Source organism: Meleagris gallopavo, chromosome 2, assembly GCF_905368555.1.
Source record: "Meleagris gallopavo chromosome 2, MGAL_WU_HG_1.1, whole genome shotgun sequence".
NCBI classification, from domain to species: domain Eukaryota; kingdom Metazoa; phylum Chordata; class Aves; order Galliformes; family Phasianidae; genus Meleagris; species Meleagris gallopavo.
The window spans coordinates 56562732-56582723 of NC_139405.1; the positions used below are offsets into that span (position 1 = coordinate 56562732).

General features: G+C 40.5%; 1 long non-coding RNA gene across 1 annotated transcript in view; it reads right to left on the minus strand.

The window, feature by feature from the left end:
- The window catches only part of LOC146544989 (uncharacterized), a 31730-nt gene extending 19855 nt beyond the window's left edge, over nt 1-11875 (minus strand). The window contains exons 1-2 of the long non-coding RNA XR_014881400.1: nt 7460-11875; nt 6478-6612 (exon numbers count right to left, since the gene is read on the minus strand). This is a non-coding gene — a long non-coding RNA (uncharacterized LOC146544989). The remainder of the gene's footprint in view (nt 1-6477; nt 6613-7459) is intronic.
- Between the last annotated feature and the right edge of the window lie 8117 nt (nt 11876-19992).

Consider the following 19992-nt stretch of genomic DNA (forward strand, 5'->3'; position numbering starts at 1 on the left):
TGTTCTCTTCTTAAACAGTTTTTTGGGGCATACAGCCAGAAAGACTTGCAGAAACAGCACATCTCCTGTCTGTTCTGCTTGCGTGTTCTGACTGAACTAATACTAACACTGCAGGCATTTTCCTGAATTGTCTTGCTTTGTATTCTAGCTTGATGTGGACCCAGAGTATCCTTTTAAATATGTAAACTAGCACCTGTTTCCAGTCAGTGGGATTTCATAGCAGTAATGTATTGAAGAAGTTGGATAACACCGTGGAAGCAAATAGTGAGAGCTATTGCCATTTTGTAAAGCTTTCTCTGTTTTGAATTTTGGTTTGTATTTTTTTTTTCCAGTTTTCATTTAGGTCTGTGATATTAATTTATTTGTTTTTTTTTCTATTACCTGCATTACAGGTAGCTGATATGGAACTGCCACAATAGTAGCAGACTCCCCCACCTCATGTCACTTTTACAGAGAATATTTATTTAGTAAGACTTGAACAATTTGTAACATCTCTGATGAAGTCAGCAAAAATTGATGTTAAAAAAGGTTGTATTCCCTCTTTAACCACCTGAGGGAGACTGCAGAAAATTTGACAATTGGTTGTGTGTATAATACTACATTGTGCTTGTTCAAGTTGTCTCTCGATTTGCTAACACTTGTTATTCAAAATTTAAAAACATAGAAGCAATATCGCACTGTTTCCCTTGATGTTTAAAATATGCTTTTTTTCCCCCCTTCATAATCGAGTTTACAGGAGGACTCATTAGATCTGTGGGATTTGCAAGATCTTCCAAATGCATCTAGGAGGTTTTTGATAATAAATTCCTACTTCCTTTTCCCTCATTTTAACTGAGGTGACTGTGTAGAGGTGGTTGATTCACCATCCCTACATGTGTTCAAAAAACGTTTGGATTTGGTGCTCAGGAACCCATGATTTAGCAGAGGGTTATTAGTTACGGTAGTATGGTTAGGTTGTGGTTGGACTTGATGATCTTTAAGGACTTTTCCAACCTGAGCAATTCTATGATCTATGGTATATGCCATTTCAACTGATGGTCAGGTTCTACTATAGGCTGCCTAATCAAGGGGAGCCTGCTAATGAGGCCTTCTTGCCTTTTCAGCTACAGGAAGCATTGCGGTTGCCAGCTCTCATCCTGATAGGGGATTTCAACCACCCAGATGTCTGCTAGGATGCAGTATGTAACTCCAGCTCCAAGAGGTGGTGAATGGTCTTTGTTTTCACCGTGCTTTGTTCCAGCAGCATCCAAAAATTCAGCTGCAGACGTTCTCTTCAATCCTCCTCTTTCTTCGCTCATCTGCTGTTAGTTGTGGTCAGTGAGACCACATTGTGTTTCTGTGTTCTCCTAATTTTTTAATCAAAAGGAAGATCTTTTTTCCTACCCCTAGTCTACCCTTTCCATGCATGCCTGTTGTGTATAAGCTATATAGATGCCCTTGGGCGTTGTAGTGTTTAGATTTGTAGTATTTAGTGATTCCCACAGAAAATCATAGAATCATAGAATCACAAAGTTGGAAACGACCTATAAGATCATCTAGTCCAACTGTCTTCTCATTACCACTGCTACACAAGCACTAAACCATATCTTGCAGCTCCTCATCCAGACACCTCTTAAACACTGCCAGGGACGGCGACTCCATCACATCCCTGGGCAGGCCATACCAGTGCCTGACCACTCTGAGAGAAAAAGTTTTTCCTCGTGTCCAACCTAATCCTCCTCTGGTACAACTTGCGACCGTTTCCCCGGGTCCTGTTCGTTGCCTGGGAGAAGAGGCCAAACCCCTCTTCACCCAACCTCCCTTCAGGAAGTTGTAGAGTGCAATGAGGTCTCCCGTGAGCCTCCTCTTCTCCAGACTAAACAATCCCAGCTCCCTCAGCCGCTCCTCACAAGACTTGTGCTCCAGACCCCTCACCAGTTTCGTTGCCCTTCTCTGGACATGCTCCAGGGCCTCAATGTCTTTTCTGTAGTGAGGAGCCCAATGATCTGGGACTTGGTGGTATGCATCTGTTCTGAGGATTTCTGGGGTGAGCTGTATTGTTAGGATAAATGGATTGTAATTATTAGCATCTCCTGAGATACACGAGAATCCTGTCCATGGCCTGGTGAGTTGGACTCTTTAGGTTCCCTTCAGCTGAGGTGCCTTGCCATGAAAACCACGTGCTCTAGTTCTGCATTAAGCCTGCTGCAGAACTGAGCATTCACAGATGGTTTTATAATTTAACTTCCAATTAAAAAGTACAAATAGGATACACCTATAGGCCTCCATGTCATTGCTGTTTGGGAAGATTTTTAAGCAACCTGATTGCCTTTGAAGCACAAGAATCACGTGAAGTAGAAGAGACTGAGGGAGGCAAAAGATTATTGAATAGTTCCTCTTTGCCTACGTTTCATGTTATGTAGAGCCTTGATCCTTTCACATCTTTAAGTTTGATGTTCCAGATTCATTTCTACACAGTAATTTTTGGTGTGGAAAAGAGCAAACCTTAGACTAATATAAAGACTTATTTGAGTTGGAACTGTTATGTGAGTAGACTTGCAGGGCTTGGATTTTTATTCTGAAGATGAAAGCAGCAGATGTTGGTGAGAGAGTAAGTTGCAGTTGATTGGCAGCAAGATTCAAAAAATAAATTTGACAATGATTTAACTGTCATAAAACTGCTGCTTTTTATTAGAATTGCTTCTATAAATGCTGTTAAACACATGGGTGCTTAAACATACCTGTAGTACAGTAAGCCCACCAATGAGCCATGATCTCTTGCGTTGCAGGCTCAGCTGAGTCCAAGTATCCTGTCCACCAAGCAAAGCCCCATGTCCACAGTCCCTCTCTTCTAGGTAAGGAGAGCTTAAGATATGGTTTCACCAATAAAGTTTCATGTGCTTTATATTTTTACTGTCCCTATAAATAGGGGGGTTTGCACTTTTTTTTTTTAATGTGTGCATCTGTAATGAGGGGAAGGGGGATATTTTTCTATCCGTGGCTCTGAGAGGGCTCAGGCTAAGACTTGCATTACATTCCCTGGAAAATGTGGTACAATAAGGCCAGGATGACATCACTCTGAGGTTAACTGTTGCACTCTGAATTAGTGGGTAAAAGACAGATGAATGGGAGTGGATTTAGTTGGTGGGTTTTGTAGTAAAAACCTCCCTCTGGAGCTGGAGTGATGATTGCAAGCCCTCACAGTTAGACTCTTGCTCTGAATCTGCCTCCAAGAAGGCGCCTGCCTCTTACCTCTGGTTGCCAAGGGAGAGTAACTGGCCAAGCCAGCTACTCAGTGGTGAACTGTATGAATACCATCCAGCCTGGTGCTGATATGATGTTGCTTGGTGGCCTCTGCAATGTGTCAAACTTAGCACAACAAGCAAGTGGAGGAAGTTCAGGTGTGAGTTCCAGTTTACCTCATTACAAATAGCTACCCCACGGCTGCAAGTACTGACAAAGGAGCAGGCAGAGAACAGACTGACAGTCCTTCTGTACAGCATTTTGCACTGAGCCTCTTCCATGCTAATGAGAATGTCTCTGCATTTTTATTTTGAAGTACATTTTCATGAGAGCAATGGCAGGTGTATTTAAAATTAGCAGAACTCTTCCGAAAGTTGTTTAAAATACAATTAGCATGCTCAGTGTGAAATGACAGCATAGCATTATCTGTGTGATTGCAATGGAGTTGAGAAGTATAGTGTTGACTCCTACTGTAGCTCTAACTCAGGCATGTCATTATTTGTTAAATACTGTCAACACGAAGAGTACAAAACCAGGCCCTGAGTGAGCCAGTCCCTGCACTGAGGAACACATCCCCTTTTTTGCATGCCTTCACTTATAGGTTGTGTAGTCAACAAATATAAAACATTACTTATTGGGCTTGTATTATTAATGTATCAGTATTCCTGTACTGCAAACACATGGTGTCTATGTGATATTCATGAATGACTTCATAGAGGTGTCTGGGAGGTGGAGAAGGGCCTGAAGCAGTGAGATAAAGGTAAATGAATGGGAAAGGAAACTTGATATTCGCAGAAAAGAAAAGTTGCAAGGCTGAATTCTCAAAGAAAATCTGTATAGGCTTCTTCTCTCCACAGTGCTATTTCTGTGAGAAGTAATACAGCAGAAAAGAACCTGGAAGTACCATATCACATCAGCGTCTTCTTTGTTGTTTCTCTTAACCGTTTCTGTTTGTTTCTGAGGTTTTCTTTGTTTTGAAATTTCCATGCAGGAGCCAAACCTGTCTTTAAGGGCCCTTACAAGAGTAAATCCCCTCTTTTGAACATGCTTTCTACGAATGGCAGCCTGAACAATTCAAGACAGAGTGAAGATTGACTCCAGGCACCACGATACAGGCAAATTGTCATCTGCTGGCACATAGCTCTTTTTAACCAGCAGCAGCACTCTGAATATAGTGGAAAAAGTGGAGGTCTGTCAGCATGACTGAAATGAATGCAGAAGCCTCGAGCAGAGTGTTGGGGCTACAAAGTAACTCGGGAGGTAGCTTGGTGATGGGAGAAGATTTTTAAGGGCAGAGAGATTTGGGTGCAGTTCTGTAACTAAGCCACGTAACAGACTGAGCTGGAAAGGACCGCACACAGGCTGGTGGCAGGTCACTGGACCTGGCCACACCTGCACTTTAGAAGTGCATTCACACTGCAGCCATGGCACCTGCTCTATGTGCTCTTCGTTGCAGGAGCAGCCTGAACACACTCGTGTGTCAGAATCTGTGCTCTTTGAGAAAGCATTAGAATGAGAAAAGCTCCCCTGCTGAAAGTGCAGAGAGAAGCTTTTCTCATTCTGGTGCTACATCTGTACAGGTCAACCAACATAGCCACTTCATTTAAGCTCTGCCCTTTACCTCAGGGGAAAAAAAAAAGCAGAGTTTCTAGTTTGCAAGAATGGCATGGGGGGAGCCCATGCCAGCCCATGATACAGGACAAAATTCATTGCTGATTTCTTCTAAAACAGTTCTGTCTTAAGTTCAAAGCAGAAAAGGCAATTTTAAGCCCCAGAGCAACATTCATGAAAAATCCTTTCATTTCCAGTAGAAAACTCTGGCAAAGAATTCTCAGTATTTTCCACAACGTTTCTTTTTTCCGCCTCAGACAAGGAATGAATAGACATGAAGTAGCACCTTCATGATTCACAGCCTTGTGCGCTCTGAGCAGAAATGTTTCCACATCTTTCTGAAAAAGCCAGAGCTGCTGCTTACTTATCTCCTTGAAAGCACTTCTTATTGCAGAGGATCTCATCAGCTCAGCACCCATATTTTTTGTGCTTCTCAGCCCCTGGGGAGCTGCACTGAATGCTGCAGGTCCTCACCTTCAGAGAGCAGATTCTCTCTGGTCTTGACAGAAAATGGGTTTCCCTCACTTGCAGGAGAGGTAAAGCAATTGTAAGGAGATGATTTGTTTTCCTTTCCGCCCACAGGAAAAAAAAAAAACAAAAACAATTGCACAAAACCATGAGCAGCATTGCTTTCATTCTTGTCCTCGTGCCTATTGCAAGGAGGTAGTTGACTGTTTTCTTAGGCTGTTAGTTTACAGCCTTTGGTGTGGCTAAATCTCCATTTTTGCAGGTTTTAGAAACACATTTCTGTATATATATGATACTGAGCAGTACCTCTTGAGCATCTTTGAAGCTTTGATAAAATAGCTTTGATAAAAGTTTGATTGGTTTAGGCACTTTTCTCCCCAGTCATCCCAACTCACAGGCATACATAAGATTTTGCCACCTGTAAAGGAATGCCACTATAATTTTATTTTTCACAGCTGCCAGAGCTATGGGCCATCCCATCAGCTGTGGCAGAAATCCAACCTCCCAAAGAGTTTTGTCAGGCTTCCTGATGGTGTTTTCACTTCTCCCAGAGGCAGCTTTGGCCACTGCATTCTTCCCTTGAAAATGAGCACTCTTGCCAAAATGAAAATGGCAGGGTGCTATAATTATATTCTTTTTCTCTTAGTGCATGAAATCAACATTCAAGATGTTGGCTTGGTATTATTTCTAGCTGGTGTGCAAGCAGAACCTCCAGTACTGCAAGCTGTGAAACAGATTTTTACATACCTATTCCTCATCTAGGCCTTATTTACACTAGAAACATATGTAACTGTATGTAGTATATTCAAGCTGTTCACATATAGAAGGCTTTTCCGCTATCTCAAAATAATGATAGAGCCCTGATGATAGTCCCCGCTCCAAGCAGGGCTCAGCTCATGTAAGGAAGACCTAATATGGACAGATTGCTCAGATGAGCTCTTTGGGGCCCTGAATAGGGCCCAGGGGAACTCAGTCTCACCCTGCTGGGATTCAAGTCTGGTGCCCTCTTCCAGGGCTGACCTGCAAACCAAAACACCACGTTTCTCCAAGTGAGGTTGTTCAACAGCCATCTACAAGCAAGTAATAGCCCAAAGCTTGCTAGCTGATGTGAACACTACACCTAAAACTTCCCAGATTCACATCAGATTTAAGAATTTAGCTTGTGTATATACATACATTTTCAGATGAAGCTGGAGCATGAAGTGTTCAACTAGCCTGAGGGAAATGCAGGATATGTAGCTATATGAATTAAAAATAAAGACTGTGCTCTGGAGCACGTGCAACAGTTCTGGAGTGGCAAGCTGTATCAACCTGCAAGAGAAAAGAAAGACCTTTGAAATAGATGGGACTTTATAAAAATCCAATTTATCCGATCCATCAGCAAGCTATTTATTTTGCTCCAGTAGATGACAAGCTGACAAAGCTTGTTTAAAGGAATGTTTTCAAATTGCTAAATAAATTATAAAAGGAAGCATGCAAATGGCTGATTTCATTTGCAGTGACATAAATCCCAAACAGATTTTTCAGTGGTGTTACAAACTATATGAAGTGATTTACGGGTTTCCTTGGCATAAGTTGTCTGTCTTTCTCTCTGAAATTAGCCAAGCTAAAAGACAGAAAAGTAGGGCAGCATTAAAAAAAGAATTAGAATGAAATGTTGTAGAGGGGGAATATTTGAGAAATAGGAATACTAGATGCTGGAAAACTACAAAGGAATAATGGTTTGTGGTTGAGGTACGAGAAAAGACTACAAGGATCTGTATTCATTCTTCTCTGGTGGAGTCTTTCAAAGCAGCCTTAGTCAGAACTCTGAGATTCATCATGATGTTGTTGTCCACGAGGGTAGGAGACTTCCCTCCCTCCCTCCCTGTTGGGCTACGAAGACTTTAAAACCCACAGAGACAATCAGAGTCATGCCATTGCCATAGAGAAATCCCAGGAAAGATCAAAAACTAAACTACGGAGAGCATTCTTTCACCCAAGTTGGGTACTGTCTGCTTCATCTTCTGCATCTTTGTAGGGCTTCCCAAACTTGTTTCACTCCTGGAACAGCCTTTGTCAGTATCATCAGCAGCTAACCCAGTTTCTATGCTTCACAGAAAATTTTCATCTCCCTCAGCCTGCCTACGTAGGAGAGGCACTGCAGCCCTCCGCTCACCTTTATGGCCCTCCTCTGGATATGTTCTAAAAGCTCCACATCTTTCCTCTTCTAGATGCTCCGAACATTCATGTAATAATATTCCAAAACCATTTGGAATTAATTCTAACAAAGTGGAATGTTGCAAGTTATTCAGTAATACATGAACTGTAATCATACGCATTAGATTAAATGAGAGAAACAAGAAAAACCCATGAAAGTAACAAATGCAAGCATGGAGTTAGCTCAAGCAACTCAGCTACAAAGGAGAAAAGTCAAAAGTAATTTGTATTGAATAGTAGTCAAACTGTGACACAAATGTAAGTCCTATATTAAAGATAAGAAAGTGTATTATGTGCAAGATTAGCTGTTTTCCTCAGTTTTACTTTAGTAATAAAGTCAGTGATGTTCCTTCCTTATTTGTCAGTTGGGGGAAAGACTATTACCATTTTTTTTTCCAGCTCCTAAAACTTTGTGCCATAGCACAGCAGGGGATTCACAAATGCTGATTAGGGCATTAAAAAAAAAAAAAAAAAATCAAAGCAGAAGCAGGCTTCTTTGAGTGTGGTTCCAAAGGAAACAGGAATGAAGGTTAAATACACTCCCACATTTTCTTACTATGCAGAGAAATTTCTGGATTTTGAAGGCCTTGTTGTGGCATAACAAGACATAAGTCACAAGAACAGAAAAACCATCTCTGGAAAGGTATAATTCTATCCTCTACGGGATGAACCAAAAATCAGAGTTAAGTAAACTGATATTAGAACAAAAATGCTGTAACATTAAAAGCACTGGCATAATATTTAAACACATAATATTTATATTTAAATAATTTAACAATTATATATTTAATACAAAATATTTAATAATTCAAGGTAACTCAATACTTTAATATTAATAGTTAAATTTGAATTCTTTAAACATATGCATTCCACAGTGCTGCTGTGCCAAATGGCAGTATGCACAGGTAAATATATCCAGGTTTTGTGCTTTGGAACCTACTAACACTAGATTTGTGCGCTCCTCTTGCCCAGAACTGCTTTGTGTTCATTATAAAAAACAGTAGCTTAGATCCAGAGTATAAGAAACAGCAAAACAAAGTGCTCTTTTCTTAGCATCTCTCCCCACACTCCTAACAATTAAAGCATTTGCTGTTCGAAGTTGTGTTCATAGATCTGTGTGGTAATAATTAATGAATCTCAACCATTTCCTCTCTAAACCTACTATGTATCCCATGTACACATTTACCTAGTTCTCAGTGATATAGCATACCAGCATTTCAGAAATATCCCCAGTTGCACCTCAGAGAGCTCATGCCTATGTGGGTCAGTTTTTCTAGTACTCTCTCCAGCCCAGCACGAATCTGTAAAATGCTTCAGCAGGGAATAAAGAAAGAGGGGATACAGAAGCCATGGGATTTACTAGGAAACTGTCAAAATGCTTCCTACTAATGATTTTGGGCTAACATTATTTGATGCTTCATTCAAAACAGCCTTTGCTATAGGAAGGAAGTAATACTAAGAAAATAGAATTGAAAGGACATACACAACATATTTCTTTTTAGTCAAATTAATCATCAAATTTCTTAGGCTGTTTTCATCTGTGAGGATAATATTTATTTCGGCTTAACTAAAGCCATTAGTCTCCAAGAGTAAGGGAGGACACTGACTGCAGTTCCTACTGTTCACCTGTGCACCTCAGCACCTGCCTCTGTATTCCTAGTTCACCCTGACTTGGTACCATTTCTGAAACCCTTCAGAAAAGTTCAGTTTTTGTCTTTCAGCCTGTCAACGGTTTACGGGCTGGTTCGGCCCGGTTCCGTGACTAGAAGGGCGGAGGGATCCGCGGATCCGCGCCCCCGGGAAAAAAAGAAAATAAGGGACCCCGAAATAATTGAAAACAGTGGCAACAATCTGAGGTAAAACAAAGTAATTTACTAAATATGGTATCAACAGAATTTTATAAGGAGAGAGAATGTGAAATTGATAGTGGATCGGCCTTACCACAACGCTGAGATGAGAAGCGCAGGCAGAGAAGCGCAGGCGAGAAGCGCAGGCAGAGAAGCGCAAGCGAAGCAGCGCAGGCAGAGAAGCGCAAGCGAAGCAGCGCAGGCAGAGAAGCGCAAGCGAAGCAGCGCAGGCAGAGAAGAGAGCATCAGGTGACCTTGCCGGGAGTTATATCTCCTCGCTGACCGCAAAGCCCCCTGGGGAAACGTAGCTGCTCTTCTCCGCTGGACAGGCACCCGGAACTTGAGCATCAGCAGTCAAACCCCCAGTACATTGCATGATGTTATGATGTGGAATACCGATAATGAAAAATCATGAAACCATGACATTCCACCCCTTATTCCACATCACTACATCATGCTTAATATAGACAAACAAAATATAAACACACGCACTAGGAATTACTGACTGCACTCCCTCAACATCAAGTTCCCTTGCGGTACACATTGAACATCCCCGTTTTCCTGCATCACCCACCAAGTGGACCCAGGTCCCTGGGCAAAAACAGTTCCACGAAGAGGTTTGTCCTTCTCAGAGGCTGGAATAACCCAAACTGCCTTTCCCAACATATTCTTTACATGTACAACAGGGACTTTATCTCCCTCTACGGTATGTAGGGAGCTGGACTGGGTTGGACCACCACGATTGATAGATCCTCTGGTATTGACTAACCAGGTGGCTTCTGCCAAATGCTTCTCCCAGTGCTTAAATGTACCGCCTCCCATTGCTTTCAGCATAGTTTTTAACAACCCATTGTATCGTTCAATCTTACCTGAGGCCGGTGCATGGTAGGGAATATGGTAAATCCACTGAATACCATGACCTTTAGCCCAGGTACCTACAAGAGAATTTTTAAAATGAGTCCCATTATCTGACTCAATCCTTTCTGGGGTACCATGTCGCCACAGGACTTGTGTCTCAAGACCTAGTATGGTATTTCGGGCGGTAGCGTGGGGTACTGCATAGGTTTCAAGCCACCCAGTTGTTGCCTCCACCATGGTGAGCACATAACGCTTACCATTACGAGATCGTGGCAAGGTGATATAATCAACCTGCCATGCCTCCCCATATTTGTACTTTTGCCATCGCCCTTCCTCCCAGAGAGGTTTCATTCTCTTGGCTTGTTTAATTGTGGCACACGTGTCACAGTCGTGAATGATTTGCGCAATAGCATCCATAGTTAAATCCACCCCTCGGTCTCTAGCCCACTTATATGTCGCATCTCTCTAAAGTCTCACCCAGGCCTCTCCACATTCCCTGCCACTCAGTATTTACTGGTTTTGGGGCAGACTTCCTCAAAATATAATAAATACTAATAATAAGTGAAATGGTGAGCAGTACATTCACGGAGATTAATAACGTGATCAGGTGAGCATTGAAAATCCGCATAAAGAATTCAAAGGAGAGGCTGGAAACCTGCTTAAAAATCCCCAACCCTGTAAAATTAGCAGCTCCCTCTGGAATGGTATGCCACATAATATGCAGATGCCACATAGTTATTTCCATCCATGTTTTCAATTGGCTATATATACCTATTGCTCCATAGAGCAAAGTGGTGAACTTAATTAAGGCCCAGTATGTTTTTAGCATTAAGAAAGAAGAGACAGTGGCATGCAGCCCCTTAAAAGGCAGTTTCAGTAGAGAAAGCATTTTTTCTCTTTTTTTTTCTTTTACAGAAACAAGATAGCAAGGCTCAAAGTTTACAAATATCCTAGAGTATTGGCCGTCCGCCTGGACTTTTCAAGGTCACGCTTTCAGACAGTACTGGTGAAACAGATAAACTTTCCCAATGAAGCTGTCTGAGAGCGGAGAGAGAGATTTGTTCAAAAAGCTAAAAAGCAACTGTTGCCCGCATTCTCCACCAAGAATGTCAACGGTTTACGGGCTGGTTCGGCCCGGTTCCGTGACTAGAAGGGCGGAGGGATCCGCGGATCCGCGCCCCCGGGAAAAAAAGAAAATAAGGGACCCCGAAATAATTGAAAACAGTGGCAACAATCTGAGGTAAAACAAAGTAATTTACTAAATATGGTATCAACAGAATTTTATAAGGAGAGAGAATGTGAAATTGATAGTGGATCGGCCTTACCACAACGCTGAGATGAGAAGCGCAGGCAGAGAAGCGCAGGCGAGAAGCGCAGGCAGAGAAGCGCAAGCGAAGCAGCGCAGGCAGAGAAGCGCAAGCGAAGCAGCGCAGGCAGAGAAGCGCAAGCGAAGCAGCGCAGGCAGAGAAGAGAGCATCAGGTGACCTTGCCGGGAGTTATATCTCCTCGCTGACCGCAAAGCCCCCTGGGGAAACGTAGCTGCTCTTCTCCGCTGGACAGGCACCCGGAACTTGAGCATCAGCAGTCAAACCCCCAGTACATTGCATGATGTTATGATGTGGAATACCGATAATGAAAAATCATGAAACCATGACACAGCCCTTTGGATCCGAATATCTTTCTGCAGTCCCTGCTTCACCTTGACTCTTCTCATTTAGTCCAGCACCTTTTTAGCAGGTTCCCACATCCATCCCTTTTGGGTAACAGGCAATTGAAACATGGCAAGCATCCTCAGACCAACCAACAGCTGATATCTATGCAAGTTGAGAGCACAACAAAAGCTTTATTTTAGCAAGTGTATTTGCACAAAACTTTTTTTTTTTTTTAAATATACACACAATGGTTTCTGTGCACGTCCCTCATCAGAGCAAGGTCAACAGCACTTGAACCTGCCTGGGGGCTTAGCACATTGCATTCTCTATTATGCAGCATTTTTTTTCAGTGGAGACCTTTGTTTGAATTTTAACAAAGAGAATCTAGACAGGAAAAATATTGGTCCTAATTCAATTTTAAGAAAATGTGAGTAGAAAACTGCCTTATTTTAATCCTTGAATAACTTAGATCTTAAACAGAAAATTATGTCAACAAGCAATTAGCAATTTAATTAGCCGTGAATTTTCTAGCATGAATTCATCAAGAGTCATACTATCATAATAAAAAGACAGGAACAATCCTTTAATGTGATGATCACATCTTTTGTCTTAAATGAGAAAGCAAGAGGTGATTGATTACCTGACTGTACCACAATCTGGTGGTAAAGAAAAGCTGTGATGCCTTTACTGCTGCATACACCAAAAGTCCAGACTGTGCCATTCCCATTAGAGCTGCAAAACCCAATCTTTTAATGCATGCCCGAATTCAGAGGGGCAAAATTTCACCTATTTGATCTTAAGGCAGAATAGGTTTGACACTAGAGCTGCAAGTGTGAAAAACACCTGTAACATGCTTGAGCAATACAACTTTAGAGACCCAAACACTTCCATAAATGCCACATCTGAGTAAAGATGGGTAAGGATTGCATTCCACACAACCCACATAATTGCTGTTCTTTCTAAGTAGATTTTTTTTTTCTTTGAACTATTTTAAGGTGACTCAATAATGTGTAAGACTTGCCTTGTTGCAGAAGCTATGTATTTTTAAAGAGTGTTCATAGGGCTCTGCTTGTTCCAGGGGCCCCTCTGTGAACAAGCCTTTGTGTTGTCTTCGTTCAGTTGCCTTTATTTGGGGCAAGATTCAATAAAACTGAAAGCTAGTTATCAAGATTTTCTTTGGAAGTTCAGGCAGAATTGACTGATAAAAATCAATTTACTCTTTCCAACAAAACACGACAATATATACTTGTTTACTCAGTGCTCTTGAGATCAGGTGTAAGTTGCTTTTTTCCTGAAGACCTTTAATTTCTCTACTGTCTTTTGTTGGCAGGGGTTTGGAGATTCATGATCCTTGAGGTCCCTTCCAGATTTGATCAGATACTGTACTAATACTATACATTAAACTGGATAAAAACAATGTAATCCACTCTAATTATCTTAAGAAAATCAAAGATATATTCATATAGTCTTTTCTAGTACAGTCTGCCAATAATAAGAAAGAAAAAAATTCAAGTTGATGTTCTTCCTAAACTGGGAATCTAGATTACTGTTTTTAACCCCTGCAGAAGAAACATTCAACAGCATTGAACTTCATTTTCACTGCACTTCTTTTAACATTTTATTAGCTAAATAGAGAGCTGCTGCCTTCACACTGTCAAATCATGTGTTCAGTAAAGACCCAGCCTGATAACTACTGTTGTTCATGAGAGTCTTTCCACTGATTCAGAGAGGAGACAGTTCTTGAAATGAAAAACAATCTCAGAAGTCTCTCTATTCCCCAGACCCATGTCCTCATTCATAGGAGAGCTATCTTGTTTCCTCGGCTTGGGGTAAGAGAGGAGGCAGTCTCAAATGAGAGAAGACTCATTTGAAAAGACCAAATGCAAAAAGTCCAAAATACAGCAGGAGAGAACAAACATAAAAATAAAATTTGAAATAAACTGCTAGTAATTAGCAGCCTTCAGAATGGCAAACTTCGGAGGCAAATTGAACAGCCTCCGAAGGCTGTTCCAACAGATTTCTTTTATATTAGATTTACTTCTCTCAATTTAGGGATCAATTTTAAATGGTTCAGAAAATGCAAGAAAAGGAAAATACCACAACAGGCAGCATTCATACTTGGTCTGCTTTGTGACTACACTAGAAGTGCACTTCTCTGAAATCCTTGGGCACTTGTTACAAAGAGAAAATGATGTTAGATTTATTTCTCAAATTGTTTTGTTTATGCCTCCCTTCCAAAGGAACAAAGTCCTTCCTCACAAGCATATTCCAGAAAGATTCCTACCGCATGCCTCTTAAACATTACTCTTTTCTCCAGCTATTCAATTCCTTTGAAGTGAATTGCATAGCACAGATAACTGTTCTAGCTACTATTTATTTGCATTTTCTCCTTGACAATGGTTCCCTCTACATTTAATGTTGAGTTTGAGTTCCCTTTTGTCCTCTGACATCAATGATTCCTTGCCAACTTATCTATAGAGATAGTAATAAGCAAATAGTTAAAGTTCGTTGGTTTTGCTTCACATCCTCTATGTATCCTGATGGTAACACAAGGTGTCAGTACCTACTGGTTATCCCCATCATACACTGCTTTTGAAAACCCAAACTAGCAAGTCGGTTATCCTAGCAACTTACAAATCAGCATTCTTCTGATGTAGACTCAAGGCCAGGCTGGATGTGGCTCTGGGCAGTCTGGTCTATTGGTTGGTGACCCTGCACATAGCAGGGGGATTGAAACTGGATGATCATTGTGATCCTTTTCAACCCAGGCCATTCTATGATAAATTGTAAACAAGTATTTAAACTATAGTTAAAAAAAAAAAAAAAATCAAGATGAGAATCTCCAATTCCAAGCATCAAAGTTCAGTGATACTAATATGTACATGCATAATTCCTCAGAACTTTCTAATGTAGCTTATTTCCTTGTACGCTCTATATAATCTTCAGATAAATTATTGAACTGAATACTTTTCCTTTCTATTTTATGGAGGCCTTAATTCATCTTTTCTTCTTTCTAACTGTGCAACTATTCCCCTCTGCAGATGACAAGAAAATGCAGAATATTTATTATTTATGGAGGACAAATATTAATAGATCATGAGGAGTTTGGCAAGATAAAGGTAGGATAGAAACTGAAAGGTATCTGGTTAAGAAAAGCTGCTTTACAACACACTTTTTTGCAAACGCTGTCACTATTTAGCAGTTGCAGTATCCATTATATTAGATAGGAGATGATGCTTTCATTCTGCTTTGACACCAACATAAACTGCTAGTGCTTAACTAAAAGCAATCATCACTTAGCATCATTACTAAATGAATATTGGTATCCTCAGAGAAGGAGAAAAAAAAGTATTAAAAAGTATTATTAAAAAAAAGTACTAAACACACAATAGAGTATTTTTATTTGTTCAAAAATAGTTACTGTTTCCCTACCCCTAAAGCTAGCATTTTAACAACTTAGGATGGGAATAGGCAAGAGCATAAAGGTCTGTATGTCTGCATCAGATTGATAAGACTCATAACCTAAAAGAGAGACCCCAGTGAATAACAGGCACCACAGTTAAAGTAGGAGAGTTTCCTTCACAGTACAAGCTGTGGGAGAAGTGAGTATCACCTCCCGCTGTACTGACATCTACTTCTATAATGTTGTAATGCAATTGAAAGCATAGCAATGACAGAGTAGTAGCAAAGTCCTAAGCTGCAGCAGGTGAGAGTATGTTCAAGTACAGCAGCTATGAACAACAAAATAAATAAATAAATAACCCTTTTACCTACAGAAGGCCTCAGGTAGACAGGGATCTCCAGCAAAATATCCATACCTCCACTTCCAACACTTAAATGAGGTCTGGGAAGGGGTAGATCCTGGCTTCACCGCTTCCAGTCACTCAGGTGGATTGCATTGCATGCACCTGAGCTCCTCTGGGTTGGCCCTGCCTTCCCACCAGGTGCTCAATCACTGGTTCAAGCCCTGACTTAGCATTTCTGCTACAACTTCTATGTCAGCTTTTTATAGCACGCATTTGGAAAATGTCGAAAGCTGACACTTTAATCAAGTTCAATATGATTTATTTTCAGTAAACTCCTAACAACGACATGAAAAAGAGAGAAAAGGCAAAATGCAGTAACTTCTCAGCTCAGTGGGGGCAGTTTTTAAATTCATTTTAGCTTAACCAGGAATTTAACCATAACAATAACCCAAGACTGTTTTGAGTGTATCTGTATTGAAATTCTTTCTTTCTAATAAGAAATATTATAATTCTAATTCTTTCTAATAAGAAAGATTCTTTCTTATTAACTACCATGCTATGTAAGTTCACACCTTGAGATCTCAGTACTGAGGATTTATTTCAGCATTTTTTGAGGGTGCAACACAAAACAAAAATGAAAGAAAATTATGAAAATATGAGATTAACTGGAGGCTTGCATATATCAAACACACTAAGTATCTTGCATTTTATTTACTAAACAAAAGCTGGAGACAAAAGGTTGGATGGTCCAGATATTTCCACACTGATCTTGAATATAAATTCATTTTTACTCATGATTATATTACACTTTAGTATTTTAGCACCAAGTTCAAGATGATTTGCAGGTGAGGCCAATCAGAGTTCTTTTTAAGGAAAATGAGGGCTAGGATATCTAAGGTGGCAGAGTAATATGCCAAGCAGGATTCATGCAGACTACCAGCGTAGGGCCTCAAGACAGCATTGCCAACTGATGTAGAATCCAAGCTTCATGTCAGTGTTTCAAGTCCGGATCAATAAAGCTTAACTTGTGTGACTACTCTATGTCTATACACCAGCAACCATTAATCACTGTACAGGATAGGTATTGCTCAGGATCTTCTTCCTGATGCTCCTGTTGCCGTTCCACGACAAGCAGTTAAGCTCTAAGCAGGAGGTTGCACTACACGACCTCCAGAGGTCCCTACTAACGTAAATTACTCTGCAATTCTGCAAATTGACAAATCACACTTTGAGACTCTTTTCCTGCTACGGAAGGAGCCTTCTGTAACTCAGCATTGCAGTGGATGATGATTCAAAGATTTTGAAGGACTATTTAAAGTCAAATTCCTCCTGAAGTTCTCTCAAGCTTTCATTTCTGATCCAGCATCCAGATCTATGTAAGGTCCCATGAGCCTTTAAAAAAGCAGCAACACTGAAATTCTTAGAACAGCTACATGCAAAATAAATAAATAAATAAATAAAAAATTAGTGGAAACGTGCTCTACAAGTATTCCTGGCTGACTTATTCCCAGCCAGCTGACATTGCGATATCTAATTTTTAGTCATGTTTCTCTCTAGGTCATTCCTTTCCTTTATAAATCATAGGGATAATTAAATATCTAAGCTCTGGTTCAATAAGATGCAGCAAGTAAGAAGAGAGACATATAGACTAGACAGTAAGTCATATCTATCATTCCTTACCCATGCAAAATGGTACAGTTTGAACAAGAAGGTTTGAAGAACTGCACCCCAGATTGTCTCACAGCTATACTATTCAAAAGTACATTGGAGATGAGAGTCTAACATCATGCAAACAGAAAAGAGAATAGCACAGCTCTTCCTATGGGGTGAGCCCTCTAGCAAGTGGTTAAGGCAGTAAATGCAAGAGGAGCCAACCATGACACTGATTTCATTCTCCAGATATCAGTGTGATGGTCATACTCTGCCAACTCCAGAAGGGCCTATATCAGGAGTGAGGAGGGGATTGGCCTGCCAGGCGAGAGAAATTTGTGAGGCCTCAATGCTATGAGGGAGGTTGTCAGAGGAAGAACCGATGCCCAGGAACATGAGGTACTTTGAAGGTTGTAATGATGAAGAGTTGTGGGTAGATATATCCATCTGTGAAGTCAGTATCCTTGTTTGGGAGGAGCTCTGTTTTTCATATAAATCATGATTTTTATAGAAATCAGCTGATCAATAAACAGAATATTAGCATTAAAATACACTGCATAGCATATAAGTCTTCTGGAGAGAAAAGAATAATCTCTCATAGTCTTTAAAACTTGTGCAATTCTAGTTGAATCATATTTAAAATCCATTAATCATTTAATTGCATGTTTGTCTTTTAAATTCATGCATATTTTTCAACACCTTGTCATGTAATACTTTTTGATACTTTTGGTATAATAAAAAAACCCTTAAGTACTAAAGACAACTATTTCAGAGAGTGAAAGAGAAAGAAAGGCAAAGTAGAAACACTTCTCATCACTTCTCTGCCTGAATAGGAAAGTACTTCAGTCTGATTATCATTTTATTTGAAAATGTAGCAGACTTATGGTTAATGTGAACCCTGGAAACCTTGTCAGTTACATTTCAGTCTGGAAAGCAGAAGCCTTTCTGTTCTCTTCCTTCAGAAAGGCTTAGTTCAGAATTAACAAGCTAATAAAATATGTAGCTATGCATTTTTATAAGAATCTGTGAAGGGTCACATCACCAAGTTGTCATAGTAATGAGAAGTACAGATGCCAAATCCAAGCCAGAATGTGGTACATATGATGGCTTGATTTTGAGAAAGATTTTACTATAGCAATGTTCAGAGGCCTTGGATGTACTTTCTTCCAACAGATTACTTAGACTTCAGTGGCCAGAAACCCAGTACAGAGAGCCACCGCACCCCTCGGGCTGCTGGTTTCAATGGTAAGTGAACACGGCCATTGGGAAGGTACTGATGTGAGACAAGTGCTTTAGTTTTCTCTTCGCCCTGTGACAAATTCCTCCTATGGACCAAGGCCCTACAGCTGCTTAAAGTCGACATGAACTTAAGAAGGACTGGTTTTGGATGACTTTACTTGATGTTCAGTAGGTGGGATGGTATTCTTGATAAATCTTGCTGCTGTCTGAGGGATATTTTTTAGCACTACCACTGTGTCTCTGACATCTCCACTACAATCTGTCTATTCCATTCCACTGGCCTAAGCAGAGTGAAGCCAAAGCCAATGCCAAGAAAGGGAAATACCACAATGTCTAATGACACTATATTTTATACCCTTTTCTTACTTATTATACACCAGGAGAAAGAAAGTTGCCTTCTCAACACTGAAACCAGCTTCCCTTCTTACCTCCCTCCCTCAGTGGTACTGAAACTAAGCTGGATGAAGCCTCAGAATTCTGCTCAACTTTAAATGGAAGTTGATCTGAGCAGGAAACTGGACCAAATAACTTCCAGTATAACGCTTTCCAACAGAAGTTATGATTTTTGTTTTTGTGTTATGAATTGGAGATACAAAGCGATGTTGCAGCAAGAGAACATAAGCATCTCCTATGCTATGTAATTGCCTAAAAAATGTCCAGCTTTGCTGTTCTCTTCAGATTTAGTGGCATTTTAAATCCTTTTTTTTTTATGTTGATTGGTCAGTGACTGTAAAAACAGTTTTACAGTCTTACACTCTTACACCAGACCATATAATGCAGCACATGTTTTGTATTAGCCTGTGCTGCTGTGGAAAAAAAATGGCCTGAGCTTTCCCAGAAGCCCATGGAGATTCCTGCAGGGACAGGTCTGGATACAACCAGCTTGGACGTAGGACACAAATTTAGTGACTGAAAATAATCATATTGACCAACTACACCAAAAGGAACTGAAAGGGCTCTAGAAGTCAGAGTCAGTAAGTGGAAATCTCATACATTAGTTCATGTATGTTAGCCTCTTCCACTCTGTTTCCAGATGAATAGAAATACGACTCAGTTCCAAGATATAAAAAAGGCTTGATAGAATGGCAGAGGGATTTTTCAAAAAGCAACTTGACTCCAAGTGCTCAGAGGACATTATTTAAAACGTGGTTAGCTGACAATCTGAATTAATTTATCTGTATACAGAGTGGCATATTGCTTCATCCAAACGTTACCTTTAGTAACCTGGCTTTCTGCCTAGCTGTTTCACATGACATTTGTTCAAAAGCCTTAAATGAAACAATGATCACAGGGATTTCAGCTTGAATCATTTCACTGTGTGGGGGATAGTAGTGTTGGAAATATCCAAATAATTTCGTCAGGATGGTATCTCTGATAAAAGCAGATTTTATTTGCGATTGCAGTGGCTGGCGTCCTGCAAGCAGGAGCACCCCTTAAGGACACAATGACAGCTTTTTGTACCTTGTTTCCCCCTTTGCCCATCCCCTCCACCGGGGGCTG